At 36.3% G+C, this 16,332-nt stretch overlaps 1 long non-coding RNA gene across 2 annotated transcripts; it reads left to right on the top strand.

The window, feature by feature from the left end:
* Window positions 1-241: 241 nt before the first annotated feature.
* LOC124856124 lies at window positions 242-4,421 on the top strand. 2 transcript variants are annotated; one of them, XR_007035257.1, is made up of 4 exons: window positions 242-351; window positions 821-901; window positions 3,362-3,517; window positions 4,130-4,421. It is a non-coding gene; the product is annotated as an uncharacterized LOC124856124 (long non-coding RNA). The 2 variants fall into 2 exon arrangements; XR_007035256.1 differs by lacking the exon at window positions 242-351 and adding an exon at window positions 578-651 and having other exon boundaries at window positions 4,130-4,420.
* The last annotated feature ends 11,911 nt before the right edge of the window (window positions 4,422-16,332 follow it).

The following is a 16,332-nucleotide window of genomic DNA, read 5'->3' as shown; positions in this document are numbered from 1 at the left end:
ATGTCAGTGTAAACAAAAGCAAACGTGTCAACACAAAACAACTACTGTAATACATTTTAATAATAACAATAATATTACTAAAGTGCATGTGCACTGGTCCTGTGTGAGAGTTGAGTTGAGAATTTTTTACGCAAGTCATCTTTTCAAAAAACAACAGGGCTTGCTCAGATTTTTCTTAGCATTTTGTTGCCCCACTCTCTTCTTTGAGGCCAAGATACAGTGTAAAGATGCAACAGCGCCTCCTATGGTCACAACATACAGTGGTCACAGAATATGGTGAAACACTGGAAACACTCGGCCAGCCTTCCATTTCAGAGGAAATTACTTAAAAAAAGGAATTGGGGCGTGGCGGTGAGTTTGTGTGCGCACAATATTCAGTGGGAAGTACTCAGGCTGTCACAGTAGGAACTTGAAAACATGAACCTATATAGTACTGCCATAGCAACATACTTTAATAAATAAATAAAAAAAGATTCAGGACTTTTAGAAGTCCTGAAACTCTTAGTAAAAGTCCCGAAAATGTATTTATTTACAAATTCAGAGGTTTCAAACCATACGCTGTTTGAATTCTACACTGAGACACATTCTATAGTGTTTGAGATTCTATTGAAATATTTCCAACAGACATTGAGTGTTTTAATATGATTCAAGGTAAGAAGTAAAAATTTGTTAGATGCACATTGTGTAGCTGATTGTGGCATTTAATATTCTGCTTGTTACACATTCTATAAAAATCCATTCTGTAAAGATCTGATAAGAATAAAAAAAGAGAATAGCTTCAGACAAAGAAATGCAAGAATCATCTTGGCTTGTTTTCAAGGGCAAACACACGGAGCAGAACTCAAAAGCTGTGGGTGGATGTATGACTGCTTCTGCAGAGAGTCCTAGAACATTTTGAAAGGTAGGATTCAGAAGACAGTTGCCAAGTGTTTCTATTGTCTACAAGGATTCATGTATCTAAATTGAACCATAATAATGCAATTCTCTAAAAGCTGAAGGACAAAGAGAATGCATTGTAATATTGACATGCCAAAAGTTCTGGGATTTCTGCTTTTATAAAACTGCCATTCTTTACCAATGATCTTACAAATGGCCTCATTCAAAGGCGATTCAGCTTCTGTTATGACATGGGAGGATTGGTATAATAGTAAATGTTACAATATGTTGTTTTATTTCATTGAAACAGCACCAAGCAATAAAACTTAAAGTTTTAGTAGTTTTTATTGATTTTGTTTTAATAATTAAAAGCAGAGACCTTTCCCAGCAGTAATTTATTCTGCATTTTATACATTGTTTAGGATTTGTATTACAATTTTGTACACATCTTCTCTAAAAATGACAATTGTCAGGGTCCTATCCAAGTCCCTTTGGTGATACTGACACTATTTGCTGAATATCAACATTTGTGCTTCTGTTTATATTTTTGTGAATGAAGCTGACCTACTTTGATCATTACACATGTGACTCATTTTATCAATAGGCCCTTATGTCATATTTGAATAACTTACTTTTCTAACCTTTTTATTTGTTCTTGATAGTAGTAAATCTGGTATATATATATTTACTTGTCTCTTAGCAATATTGATTTACTTAAAGAACCAATAATTTTACTTTGGAGTCCAAAGGAGGAGTCATTTTGCATTTTTACTGCTGTTATTTGTTGTCTTTCATATTAGTTAATTCCCCAGAAATATGCCCATCATCATTTGAGCTTGTGTTCCCTTGAAACCACATTTAAATTGGGCTAATTTCATGTGGCTTACATGCGCAGTGAACCAATTCAACCAACCATGAAACATTTTAATAATCTCACAAAGTGAATCTTCCTCTATGTAGTAGATTTGAATATCATATTCAAGAGTCTCTACTGGTAAACCATATTTTAACAAAGGGCTTAAAGCTTACATGGTGGCCCCATGTAAGCTTTAAGCCCTTTGTCTATGTTTCTGCATGGGTTCAGGCACAAGTAAATGGAGATGAAGATCTAATATGGTCACCAAGGTTTATGTAATTTTCCTGTAGCATAAGGAAATACATCATACTGTCATGCGAAATACACTACAGATCTTGATGAAGGTAAGATTTCATGCATATTTCAATATTCATTTGATGGCTTATTATAATCAAGATTTCCTTAATGTTCACTGCATAAAAATTAACATATTTGCCATAGAAGTGGATATTTTATGCCATTTGTAATTGCAGAAGGACTGAGTTGAGGCAGAGTATAGAATTTTAATGTAAACATTTAAGGACACATCATGTTTCATATCAAACTAAACAACATTTCATAGGGTTATAGAACACAACTACATTGAGAACAGAACAGCAGTGATAAGCCATGCAAATCTGAACTCACTGAATTAGATTATCTTAGTCATTGGTGGCACATAGAGGCACAGTGGTGTTTGAGATTCTGTGAGACAAATTTTTGGTGCTGAACAGAAAAAAACATAATATTTTAATAAGTGTGATATTACTATGAAAGGTCCTCTGTACACTGCCTTGCGAAAATATTCACATCCATTTAAAACCTTTCAAATCTTGCCCCATTGCATCCTCACATTTCTATAAACTGTATTGGAATTTTATTGATAGATAGAACACTGTTTAAACAGAGCTGTCTATTAAGGCATCAAACATTTGTTAGAGAACATTTGGGAACCAACAGCATCGTGAAGACCAAGGAATGAATCAGACAGGTCAGGGATGAAGAAGAGGTTTAAATCAGCATTTGTTCATAAAACAACTTTAAAAATTTCAGAGAGCACTGTTCAATCTATCTTCCGACAGTGGAAAGAGTATTGTACAACTGAAAATCTACAAAGACATGTCCATCCACCTAAACTGACAGACTGAGCATTAAAGAGCATTAATCACAGGAGTAAACAGCAGGCCCAATGTAACTCTGGAGAAGCAGTCCAGGTCCACAGTTCAGTTGGGGCTACATGTTGACAGGACAACTATTATGTGCACACTCAACAAATCTAGCCTTTATTGAAGAATAGCAAAAGGAAAACCATTGTTGAAAGAACGCCAACATAAGTTCTATCTAAGGTTTGTCATTAAGTCAAGTAGGGGACACAGCAAACATGTGGAAGAAGATGCTCTGTGAGACAAAGTTGAATGTTGGCTTAAATGCAAAATGTCATGTGCTGGGAAAATAAACACTGCACGTAAACTGGAAATATGTCAATAGTCACAGTCCAACATGGTGGAATCATCATACATATGGTGATGCTTTGCTTCGACAAGGACAATAAAGGTGCTCAGAATGGATGGAAACATGGATGGAGCTAAATACAAACAGGAATTGTTCTAGTGTGGTAACATAAAGACTATTTGTATTTTAATCCTTTAGGAAATCCTGTTAAGGACTGCAAAAACGCCTTCTGAAAGGAAACTACCCTAAAGATACTGCTAGAGTTACAATGCTACATTCTCTGCTGCCACATGAGTAACTCAAATGGGATGGTAATTAACAGGCTTATGGAACACTTGATGGAATGCTTTGGAGGTAATCATTTCAATCAGGTGACTTGATCAGAGACACATTTAGAATGTGTAGAACAGTAGGTCCTGAGTGCCAGGACTGAGAACTATTGGTTTAGATCACAGCATGTCCATGTGTTAGAATATGCTGGTCAAAGTTAGGATCTAAATTCAATTGCGAATCTGTGACAAGAGTTGAAAATAAGATGTCACAGATGCTCTCCATTTAATCTCACTGACCTTGAACTAATTTTGTAAGAAGTATGGCCAAAAACTTCAGTCTTTAGCAATGCTGATAGAAACAAATTCCAGAGGGCTTGCAGGTGTAGTTGCAGAGAGAGGCAGTAGCAAGTATAGACCAAGATGGCAGCAAATGCATTTGTAAAAATAAAATGATAACCACATATCTTTTTCCTTCCACTTCACAGTTATGTGCTACTTTTTATTGTTCTATCAAATACAGTCACAATAAAATACATTAAGTCTGAGTCTGTAATTTGACAAAATATGAACAAGTTACAGGGCTATTAATACTTTTTCAATGCAACATAAACTTTGGAACCTTCTTTCCATATAATTGAACATTTTCTCTTCTCCTCTGTTTTCCTTAATGTGGCTTTTTGTTTTTTTTCCACAGATCAATGCAACCCTCCTCCATCCCTTTCACATCCAGTTTTCATCAAAACCAGCATCCATGAATTCACATACCAACCTCATCATAAGTCCTTCTCAATCATTCCGACTGTCTAGACTATTATCAGGGGGTGGAAATTATATGGTCTAAATGACAAAGATTCCCCATCTTTCTGAACTTTACCAAATAGCTTATCAAAAAAGTCATTTGATGAATCATTAAAGCTCTTACATATATTAGTCCATTGTGCCTGAAATATGCCTTTTTTTCCAGAGGTTTGAAGCAATCTAAATCATCATTATATTCAATAACAAAATAAGTAATAGAGCTAACATGTGTGATTAGGCTCTCATTTCTGTTCTATTACACGAACATCTGCATCATTGCTAGATTTACAAGTAATTATTTTACTGTTTTGCGTTATTGTTGCAATTTGTTTTAGGTATATTTAGGTAACAAATGTATTTCTCTGTTGTATTAAAGGCATTTACAGCTTAAATAACATATGTTTGCATTGCAACTATATCCTAACTGTTTATTACAGACCAGCTTGTCTTTACATTGGCAATTCTTCTGTATTGTTTAAGATATCTAACAAGGCAGTGGTCTTGTAGATCTGATGTGGCATTCCACAAGATCCTAATGAAGATCTGTCAAATTGATTAACTTAAAACAAATCTGCATTTACTTTCTTCTATTTTTTTTCTTTCTATTTAATTTTACCTTTGGATCTTTATGTTTTTTTTTTCTTCTAAGACAATATGCTCTCTTTTTATTTGAGTTTAATAAACCACATTAACAATGAAATTAGCATTAATGACTGATAAAACAGTGCTACAGTACATTATTTGATGCCATTCTTCACAGTGTTATTTAATTTAAACCACAAATGGTCTTTATGTGTAACAATCGGTTACTAAACTCAGTTTAGGTAATGTTACAAATTATGAGTCTTATGATAACCCCAGTGCTTGCAAAAAATAATTTACGTATGGCATTTTACAGTTTTATCTCTTAGCATTTATTTGCCATGATTCCTTTTCTGTTTTTTTACCCTCCTTAAAATCATTTACTATAAGAAGTCTTTCAAGTGACTTAAAAATCAAACTGTTACAACACATCATCATTGAAAAAAGTTCATCAACTGATGTAGTTAGTAGATATAAGGACGCCAAAAGAGTAGGTATAAAATGACATTAATAAAATACATTACTTGAAGGAGAAACCCCCTAAGCCACATTTGAAATCTATCATTACAAACTGGTATTTGTCCAAAATTAAAAAAAGCTAAGGCTGTTCCTAAGTATATAGGCTTATCAGAGAAAACATTGATTACTAAGTGAATGTTAATATTGCTCCAGAACAAATAGATTAACAACCACTCTGTTAATTAAACTGACAGAGGATATTACCACTGCAAGTCAAAATATTTTGTATGCAAGAGGCATGATCAGGATGGTTCATAGGTTTTTTATCTAAACATCTTATTGAACAAGCTATAAAAAAATATTCGAGGTGTATCATGCACTTGGATCTGTCAGGGGAGGACTGTGGGTCGGACCAAAGCGCAGACAAGAGCTCGGTAGCCGCATCTTAGTACTTCCTTGTTTATTCAAAACATATCCAAAACGTAACAAAAACACTGCAGGGATGAATCATAAGTACAGTCCAAAACTTACATGAACTCTGCAGGTCACTTAAGGCAAAAACGTAGCAAAAACGTAGCATAGTCTCCAAACGAAGCGTAGACAAAGCATAGACATGGTAGGGAACGGGGTAGTAACAGAACGAACCAGCCAGGAACTAAGCAAACAGAACTACTAATATACACAGAGCACAAAGAGGGGAACAAAAGGCAGGTAATCAAAGAAACAGGGAACAGGTGTGACATGGACGCAGGGAGACAGAGGGAGCAGGTGAACCTAATAAGACTAAGACATGAGGAAAGGGACTGATTAACAAAACAGTGAAACAGACCTAAACGAAAACTACAGACCAAGATAAAACAGAATCAAGAATAAACATGAACTAAAGGAAACCGAGAACTGGAGGTAGCACAACAACCTAAGATCTAAGGACTAGCAAAAGAAACCATAAAGTCCAAAAATGTCACTCCATGACAGGATCACAAAACATCTTGATGAAAGATTCCAGTATGTCCAGCTAACAAATGTGGGGTCCCACAAGGAGAATTTAGTAAACAAGAAGGTCAGAAAATAATTATTATTCCCAAATTGCGCTGGACAACACATTTAAATTATTACCACAGAAATTGTATCAAATGCTTGTCATCCAATGTACTAGATACTGTCTATAATTATAGGAACGTCTATCTAGACAACTATAAATCTAATTTGAGAATGTAAAAGGGTGCACCAAGAATTATTAACAGCAGACTATCATGCTACCACTAGGAACATATTTTTTTTAATAAATGTCTTGAGGTTTTCAGGATTAATACATTTTCATGTTCCTCAAAATATGACTGGTAAAATTGTTTGAGTTACAGAAATGCTCCCTCTTTCAGCATGAAATTTTATCATTTCTTTTTTCATTTGCTTTGACTTTACCAACTCCGAATTTTCTGACAACTCTTAGCAGAAAAACATAATCAAACCTTCAATTTTGCGTCTAGATGTGATGGCAAAGGGTGAAAAGAATAATGATAAATGATCGCTGGATTAAAAGAAGAGGACAACAAACCTTATTTCCCATCTTCTGTTCAACAGGAGTAATCAAACTCAAAAATACTATTGCTCTAAAAGAGAATAAAGACAATAATTTCTTAGTCAAAGATGAAATCAACACATGCATCTTAGATACTGCCAAATAACCTTCTGCTGGTGGTTATGGCTCAACTCCCAAGCTTTATGCGCTTCTTATGAGTAGAGTGGAAACAGCTGTGTCCAGTCAACTGTTTAATGTAGACGAAGTTTCAGCAACTCAGGCACAAGACCAGCAGTTCATGCAGATATGCACACATTAATAAACAGAATACATGTCCAAGGCATATAAGACCAATACCATCTACCATTTTAAAATCTATGAGTGAAATCTTTTTGCTCAAAATTTTGTAAGTATTTAAGACAGTGAATGACATGTGTGAAGTACACACACTTGATTTGGAATTTTAAAGACATTTCTTAATTTAAATAAATAATGGAGAACTTGTCCATCTGAGTTAAGCTTAATAGTATATTGAGGTCTTGGTTAAAATGTATAGCTTTCTTTCTGACATTTGAAAGTCATATTCTCTGGTAATGTGTATGCTTTAGAAAAAGCCATGCCTTTTTTCAGGTGCATGGATGATAGAAAAAAATTTAAATGCATGCAGATTTTTGATGCATAATTTATCAGGGGCCTTTGCTTTCCTTTGCTTCCCAATCCTGTGTGATTTCTGAACTAAGTTCAAACTTCACAACTTAACAAGGAATCTCAGTGATTCACCATCTAAGAGGCAATTTACCAGTTCCTGTCTGTTTTGGAGAACTGAGCAACTGCACCAAAATAGGACGCCTTAAAAGACATTTCAGACTTTAGCTCAAGAAGCTGTCAAAATTGGCTGCTGCTGGGGACTTTTTTCACTAACATGTGTTTCCCCTGTCCAATTGCTACTGTAAGAACCCCCAAAGATAGAACTTGCTGCATCACAATGGGGGAGAAATGAGATATCAGAGCTCCAGCTTCTCAGTTAAGCAGAGATTTTAAATAACAATCCCCATAAGGGTTTGCCAATATGAGTTAACTTCTCCATTTACTGAGCAATGGCACCAAGTCAGTTCACTCAAGGATACTTAGTAGTATCAAGGGACACTGTACAGTGGAATTCCCCTGAGGGATTTATCACTTCATAAGATTTTCAATACTATAATCCCCCGCTATCTATATTTCCATATGGGATTCAGCAGCCATGCAGAGGCCAAGGCACCCTTGTTACAGAAGGATAATTGATTTTGCTGAGATTTAAGAGGAGATGTAGTGACAGAGCAGAGAAAGACCCCCTTTCAGTGATGCAGCTTGTAGGCTGTGAGGCTACACTATACCTGAGTCTAAGAGAATCTGATCTGTTATTCTTGTAAAGCTCTCTGATGTGTTAGAAAGCTTGAATAAGCAATAGGTTACAAGAGTTCTCCGGTCGCCAGCAGACACTGAGACAGACATTCAGCTAAAGAAAGAAAGCACAAATATATGCAGTTTTGTCTATCTCACTTTAAGGGTTCAGTTCTGGGGGCTGGGACGACCTGTCTCTTTGGAAATATCTGTTAAAGAGATGCAGTCTATTAAATTGAAAATTAAAATAAAGAGCCATTTAGGAATACTGTATCAGTTTTGAATGTCAAAACAACAAGAAAGTAATCACCACCACACAAAGAATATATGCAAGCCTTATCAGAAGCACAAAACATATCCTCTGGGTGACAGGCTTTCAAGCTGAACCATCAGGGAGACTGGGTCTCCAGCCAAATGGAGTTCATTCCCCCTGAGTGAAAGAAAGGAAAATGCCATCCAAGATAGATGAATGACTGATGAGTCATTTCCATTTATGAGGTAGAAAATGCTCATACTGATCCGATGTCATGTCTGGCCATGATTAAAATGTGTTTGTGTGTGTGAGACTGTGTGAGAGTGACAAAAGAATGAAAAGAACGAAAAGCATGAGAGCAATGAAATTATTTATTTGATTTTTAATGCTAGCTTTTTGTTTGTTTTCACAGTTGCATGATTTTCTTCCCTTTATATAAATTTAATTAATTTCTTCCTTTTCAAAAATGTAAACAAGAAATGAAAAAGTGCTCTTGTTAAAAGACACAAGTGGTTTAAAGCAGGGGAGACCTTTTTGCTGCTGTATCTTTTAATACTTGTCTGTCTTATAAAGCATCCATTTGATGCTGACACCGAATGATTAAATGATAGAAACATTTCACCGTACTTCAAACTCTTGTATTTGTACAAGAAGGTTTGTGCAACATCCAGTTAAAACCATTTATTTATATACACTGTCTGACATTAGAACAGACTGAACTTTTCATGTTTTAGGCCAGTTAGGATTACAAAAATCGCATCTCTGCTAAATGGCTAAATTAAGACTGAGAGATTTGTTTGAGAATGTCATATATTTTTTTTTTTTTATTAATATGTTTACAAGCATTTTCTTAGCATTTTGGTAGAATTATCCTCTTATAAGATTTTCACAGTTGTTTACATGAAGGGTTAGGATTAGGTCCATTTTTATGGTACATTCCTCCTGACAGAACCAATGGAACCAAGTCAGATGTGTAACCTGCACACACATTTAAGCTCTGCCCAGAGATTTTCTATGGGATGGAGATTAATGAAATTAAATTTGAATTTTTCCATGACATCACACAAAGAAGCAGTGTGTATTAGGTGTGCATTAAAATACCTCGAATTAAAAGTAATAAAACATTTTTAAATAAAATGTCCCTGTCATTATTCTAGTTTTTGGCAAATTAAAAATACATAGTTTATCCTTTCTGACCTAAAACAGGAAAAGCTTAGTGTGATGTCAGACAGTGAGGGAAAAAAAGGGCTATGTGTCTTTTTATACAGTGTATGTAAACATCCAGTTTCAACCAAAATTGTTGTTAAAAGTGTAAAGTTAAGTCCTCATTAAGTTTTAAACTCAGAGAGTTAGATAACTAGATCTTATTATTGTAACTCTTCCCAAACTTCACCAAATGTTTCCACATCTGTGGTGACCCTCATGAGCCAGCTAATTAAATCTCTCTCTCTTTTTTCCCACACTGTTTTTGTGAAGCCAGTCCTCCCACTCCACAAAAATAACTGTTTGTATAGGTAGGCGATTTCTATTTGGTGGTGTCATAGTACTCAAAGTCTCATGCAATATTTAAAGCTAGTTAATTACACACTAACCTGAACGTTTCTCCAAGCTGAGTGTTTCTATAGCTACAGTAAAATGCCAAAGATGAACTCTCCATCTTGTATTTTGTAAATAAAATTCTTCTGGGAATATGAAGATTTAATTACCAGGCAACCAGTTGCAGTCTTCCTAGTCACCTGTTATGACATGCTAACTTCTGTGGAAAGAGGAGTAATTAAACCTTTCAAAACAAGATCACATTGATACAGCTTAAAAAAAAACAACAACAACCCCTCAGTTTTTCCTGCAAGGAAGCACAGTGACTGGTAGCTTGCCATCAATCTTCAAGCTTAAACTGCTAAATGTGTAGTGCGGTGTCCCATTTTTCAGTTCAGCTAGAGAGACATGTAACAAAACAAGTGTTGTCTCCCAGATGGAGCGTGCAACCATTGCAGGGAAAGAATGAAGGCTATGCAGAGAAAGTAATATGTCTGAGGTGTTTGGTGACTGGTGAGAACATTTAGCATACTCCTTCACAAACAGATGACAATCCCACCTGCTCATTTGCCAGTCTCACTGGTTTGTGTATCAACTTGGAGCTGACAGTGCCATCTGAGAGTGTAGCTGCTGCTTGACAGGACATAACTTGAAACAGTTGCCTTTTCAAAACCTGCATCGCACTCTTCAAATCAAAACGTGGTACATACCCTGAACTTACAGGGGTTGGACAATGAAACTGAAACACCTGTCATTTTAGTGTGGGAGGTTTCATTGCTAAATTGGACCAGCCTGGTAGCCAGTCTTCTTTGATTGCACATTGCACCAGTAAGAGCAGAGTGTGAAGGTTCAATTAGCAGGGTAAGAGCACAGTTTTGCTCAAAATATTGAAATGCACACAACATTATGGGTGACATACCAGAGTTCAAAAGAGGACAAATTGTTGGTGCACGTCTTGCTGGCGCATCTGTGACCAAGACAGCAAGTCTTTGTGATGTATCAAGAGCCACGGTATCCAGGGTAATGTCAGCATACCACCAAGAAGGACGAACCACATCCAACAAGATTAACTGTGGACGCAAGAGGTGTCATAATGTGGTTTTGGATCGGACCAAAGTGCAAAAAAGAGCTTGGCAGGATCATTTTAGTAATTCAAAGATTTATTTTACAAGGTCAAAAACGTAGCAAAATCACTGCAGGTTTCCCAAGGCAAGACATGGCAAAAAACAAAGCATAATCATGGACGAGAACGAGGTGTGACGAACACAAGGAACCAGCACTGAACAAAGACACAAAACCAACTTATATACTGTGAGATACAAAGGCAGATAATCAACGGAACAGGGAACACTTGTGACAAGGAGGCATGGAGGCAGAAGGAATAGGTGAAACAAATACAAAGGCTGAGGATGGGCAAAGTAACTAATAAACAATAAACAGAAACACAGCCCAAGCAAACCTATAGACAAAGATAAATAATCAAATGGGGAATAAGAAAACTAGAATAATCATGACTAAAGTAAACAGAAAAACTAGAGGGAACATAGGAACAACAATAACAACCTAAGAACAAACAAAGAACCCATAAAGAAAACCTGAATACAAAAGTAAACAAACCTAACCACACTGACTGAATTAACTGGAAAGGAAACAGAACATAAACTAGTAAACAAGAAGAGAGCAAAGGAACAAATAATAAAAAACAAATAACCACAAAGATACTAAAGAGAAATAAAACTAGAGAATCCAGGGAAGACCAAGAACTATAATAATTACAATAATAATAACAATAAACCATACCAAGTAATAAGAAAACAACCATAAAATAACTTAAGTAGTAAACACTAGGAGGCGGAAGAGGGAGAAAAGAAAAACATGATACAAAAACCAAAATGGAAAAATCTAAGCAAAGGGTAAACAAACACAAAGCCACAAACAGAGTCCAAAAATGTCACTCCGTGACAAGAGGAAACTATCTGAAAGGGATGTTCGGGTGCTAACCCGGATTGTATCCAAAAAACATAAAATCACGGCTGCCCAAATCACGGCAGAATTAAATGTGCACCTCAACTCTCCTGTTTCCACCAGAACTGTCCGTCGGGAGCTCCACAGGGTCAATATACACGGCCGGGCTGCTATAGCCAAACCTTTGGTCACTCATGCCAATGCCAAACATCGGTTTCAATGGTGCAAGGAGCGCAAATCTTGGGCTGTGGACAATGTGAAACATGTGTTGTTCTCTGATGAGTCCACCTTTACTGTTTTCCCCACATCCGGGAGAGTTACGGTGTGGAGAAGCCCCAAAAGAAGTGTACCACCCAGACTGTTGCATACCCAGAGTGAAGCATGGGGGTGGATCAGTGATGGTTTGGGTTGCCATATAATGGCATTCCCTTGGCCCAATACTTGTGCTAGATGGGCGCGTCACTGCCAAGGACTACCGAACTATTCTTGAGGACCATCTGCATCCAATGGTTCAAACATTGTATCCTGAAGGCGGTGCCATGTATCAGGATGACAATGCACCAATACACACAGCAAGACTGGTGAAAGATTGGTTTGATGAACATGAAAGTGAAGTTGAACATCTCCCATGGCCTGCACAGTCACCAGATCTAAATATTATTGAGCCACTTTGGGGTGTTTTGGAGGAGCGAGTCAGGAAACGTTTTCCTCCACCAGTATCCCGTAGTGACCTGGCCACTATCCTGCAAGAAGAATGGCTTACAATCCCTCTGACCTCTGTGCAGGACTTGTATATGTCATTCCCAAGACGAATTGAAGCTGTATTCACCGCAAAAGAAGGCCCTACACCATAATAATAAATTATTATGGTCTAAAACCAGGTGTTTCAGTTTCATTGTCGAACCCCTGTGTATAGCGCTTTACCAAGTCCCCAGAGACTCCAAATTGCTTTACACTACAATTGGTCATTCACCCATTCATGCACACATTCACACACTGACAGTGGTGAGCTACGGTGTAGCCACAGCTGCCCTGGGACAGACTGACAAAAGCGAGGCTGCCATACACAGGCGCCACCGAGCCCTCTGACCATCATCAGCTGGCAAGTCGGGTGAAGTGTCTTGCCCAAGGACATATAACTGAGACGGACAGAGCGGTGGTTTCAACCGACATTTCACTGGTTACAGGACAAACGTTTACCACCTGAGCCACAGCCGCCCTACTTCGCTGAATAAAAATGCAAACAAATCAGGAATGTTTTATTACCAAAAGTCCGCCACTATGAAAAACACAGTGAACCTGTCCAGTCAATACCACTAATGAGATTAATTGATAAACTTATGTATTAAAATAGAGATTTGAAAACACTTTCAAAATGCAACAAATTAAAACAAAAAATTATTAGGTAAACAATGTAAATAGAAAAAAATAAAAATAAAAAAATAAAAAATAAACTTTAACAAAACACAAGATACTAGAATTAACAAAGAGTACATGCCCAAAACACTGAAAATACTCAAAATAGTCACATTCTAAGACATCAACAAACTCACAGTTCTTAATATTCTATACAACAGAAACTAAAACAGCTTTTTCTAAAACACAAAATTTCAGAATGTGAATTTCACAAAACAAACTAAATAAATAAAATAGTCATGAAAAGATTAAAAAGATTTTCCTAGAAAACACATTTCAAAACCAAAAGCACAAGATAAAAAAATACAAACAGGATGATCTGAAACACATAATGCAAGTTATTTTTTCTGTTTTTATAAATATGTTTTGGGTTTTGTGTTTTTGCGTTTTGCCATAGCATATTTTTGTCATTATTTTCTGATTTTTCAAAACTGTTAAACAAAAAGAATAAAATACAATGTACAAATGTTAGAACCTTTAAACATTTTCCCTGTGATTTGATGCATGAACAGATTTTCAATTGTGCAAAACTTTACACCCAAATTAATTAACATCTAAATTGCTACACCAGATACTAATCTATAAAGTACATTTAACAACAAAAGCTGTTCACACAATTGAGCACAGCTTGAACACTAGGTGGAGAAAACTACCCAGGTAGAAACACTGTTGAAATGGCTTGCATATCAGTGGTTTGTCAACCAGTCAGAAATATCAGTTGATGGAAAAAAAGGCATTTGGTCAGTTCTGATAAATGCTGAAATACTTAAAGAGGATGGGACCTATAAAGAAGAAACAAAAGGAGACAAAGGCTGAATGTCAGATGAAATTTGTGCAACTTTTGAGTATGTGCTGGTATGTGTACCGTCAATAAGGAGAAACAGGGTAAGGTTTTTTTTCATCCTAATATACTTTGTCATACCTCACTGGAGGTAATTTATGATGTGATGTTGATGACATTGTTTAGCTTATAAGGTTGTTGTAGTAGAATTACATTACAGAACGAAAGATAACATATATGAAATGTTGCTCAAATCATAAATGATAAAAGGCATCTAACTGTACACAAAAGTCACCATCTGGTAACATTCCCAGTTTTAAAGTCAAAGTTTAGTACATTTTTGGTAGACTTCAGTCAAGAAAGAATAAATGAAATGTACATATTTTATTTTACTTCAGTCAGCAGTAAACAAAGATTCTTTTTTCAATTTCAGTGTGAAGAATAGTCGTCTTGCAATCTGAAAGTTGTGGGTTTGAAGTTGGTGTGCACCTGGGCAAGACCTACCGATCTGCATTTCGTTGTATGAATGTGAGTAAAACACCGATTGTCAGTTTAATGTAAAGCACTTTGAGTGGTCGGTATGACTGGAAAAGCACTTTATGGATTAAGTCAAATTTGTCAGGATCTGTCGCCTTTTGGACTCTGTGGTGGCTTTGTGTTATTTGAGTGTTTGGTTGTTTCTTCCCCCCTTGTTCATAGCTCCTTTAGTTACTGTTGTTTTTCATATGACTTAGTATGGTTTTCTCTTTGTTGTCATTGTTGCCATTATTATTATGATTGTTCTCTGTTTTCCTTGGGTTCTTTAATTAGTTCTCCATCTGGTTTCTCTGTGTTTTTTATTTGTGGTTAGTTATTTGTTTCTTCCCCCTTGCACTCTTCTGCTTATTAGTTTTTTTTCTGTTACTCTTCATTTATACTGTATTCAGTCTTTGTTTCCTAGTCCTCCCAGTCTGGTTCTCTTTATCTTAATTCTTCAGTCATTCTCCAGTCCAATCATTTAAGGTTCCCTGGTATTTTAATCAACTTAAAATGTATAGTATTTATTGATAAATGCTTATGTTGATTTTAAAAACAATACAATATATGGGAGTTGTTAATTGATCAAAAATTCAGTTATCTAAAAATATTCTAAAGTTTGAAATTTTCTAAACTTTCTGTAAACCCATAGTAATGTAAAAAAAAAAATCAAGGTTGCCAATATACAATACGTGGAACTAACTTTATAATTTTAGCAAACTGGACAAAGCAAAAGATACAAACCAAATATGATGCAAACCTAATAACCCTGTGTGGTCTATCCCATGATCAAAGCCACTGCTGCAATACACAGATCATGACATATGGTACTCGACCTATAAAGACTGCATACTTTAAACTACTTGCAGGTAGTGCCAAATACAGGTGTGAGAACATGGGCTATTTATATGTAGTCTCAACCCCAGAGAGACTCTTGAAAACCCACAATTTTTTTCTTTATTTCCCACAACTGCAAACAATATGCAGCATAATGTGCAGCATAGTAAGCTTTCCAAGCCATATTCATTACCTTGTTCTTAGCATTTGGTATTGAAAGGGCTGTACTCCGACAGCAGTCTTCAGAGAATTTAACGACCATGCCATCTGGAAGCAGCGAAGTAGTGTAGCCGTAGATATCGATCATCTTTTTGGGCTTAAATCTCACCGATGGTTAAAAAAAGAACACCATCTGTGTGCAGGTGTTGGTGCTGAGAAGCAACCTCAGTGAAAAAGAATGCTATAAAAGCATTCTTCCTGCACACTTATTAATAGTTTCTTTAGTTTTGAAAAAATTCAATGTGTAAGTTATAGTAAATCTGCTGCTGTGTTTGGATGAGTTTGAATGTCTGGCTATTAATGCAATCTGACATTTCTAACACAGTTAGAAGTTTGACACATTTTATTGGGTGTTTTCTTTAGTGGCATTGAGTTGTATTGGCTTTATATACAAACTGAAATACAGTATTTCCAGAGTGTACTTGAATCATATAAAAGTTGTATGGCGTGTGGGGTGGCGTAGTGGTAAGACGTTGCAGTAGAGCATGCAACCCCTATTCAAAGGACTCAGCCCACGAAGCAGCCATCCTGGCTTCAAGTCCCGACCCAGAGAGATCTGCTGCTTGTCTTCCCTCTCTTCCCGCCCTACTTCCTGCCTGTCTACTTTAAAAAAATCTAAAAAAGGCCATTAGT

The sequence above is a fragment of the Girardinichthys multiradiatus genome, chromosome 20 (genome assembly GCF_021462225.1).
Source record: "Girardinichthys multiradiatus isolate DD_20200921_A chromosome 20, DD_fGirMul_XY1, whole genome shotgun sequence".
Lineage (NCBI taxonomy): Eukaryota > Metazoa > Chordata > Actinopteri > Cyprinodontiformes > Goodeidae > Girardinichthys > Girardinichthys multiradiatus.
This window is presented reverse-complemented; position numbering and strand designations above follow the sequence as displayed.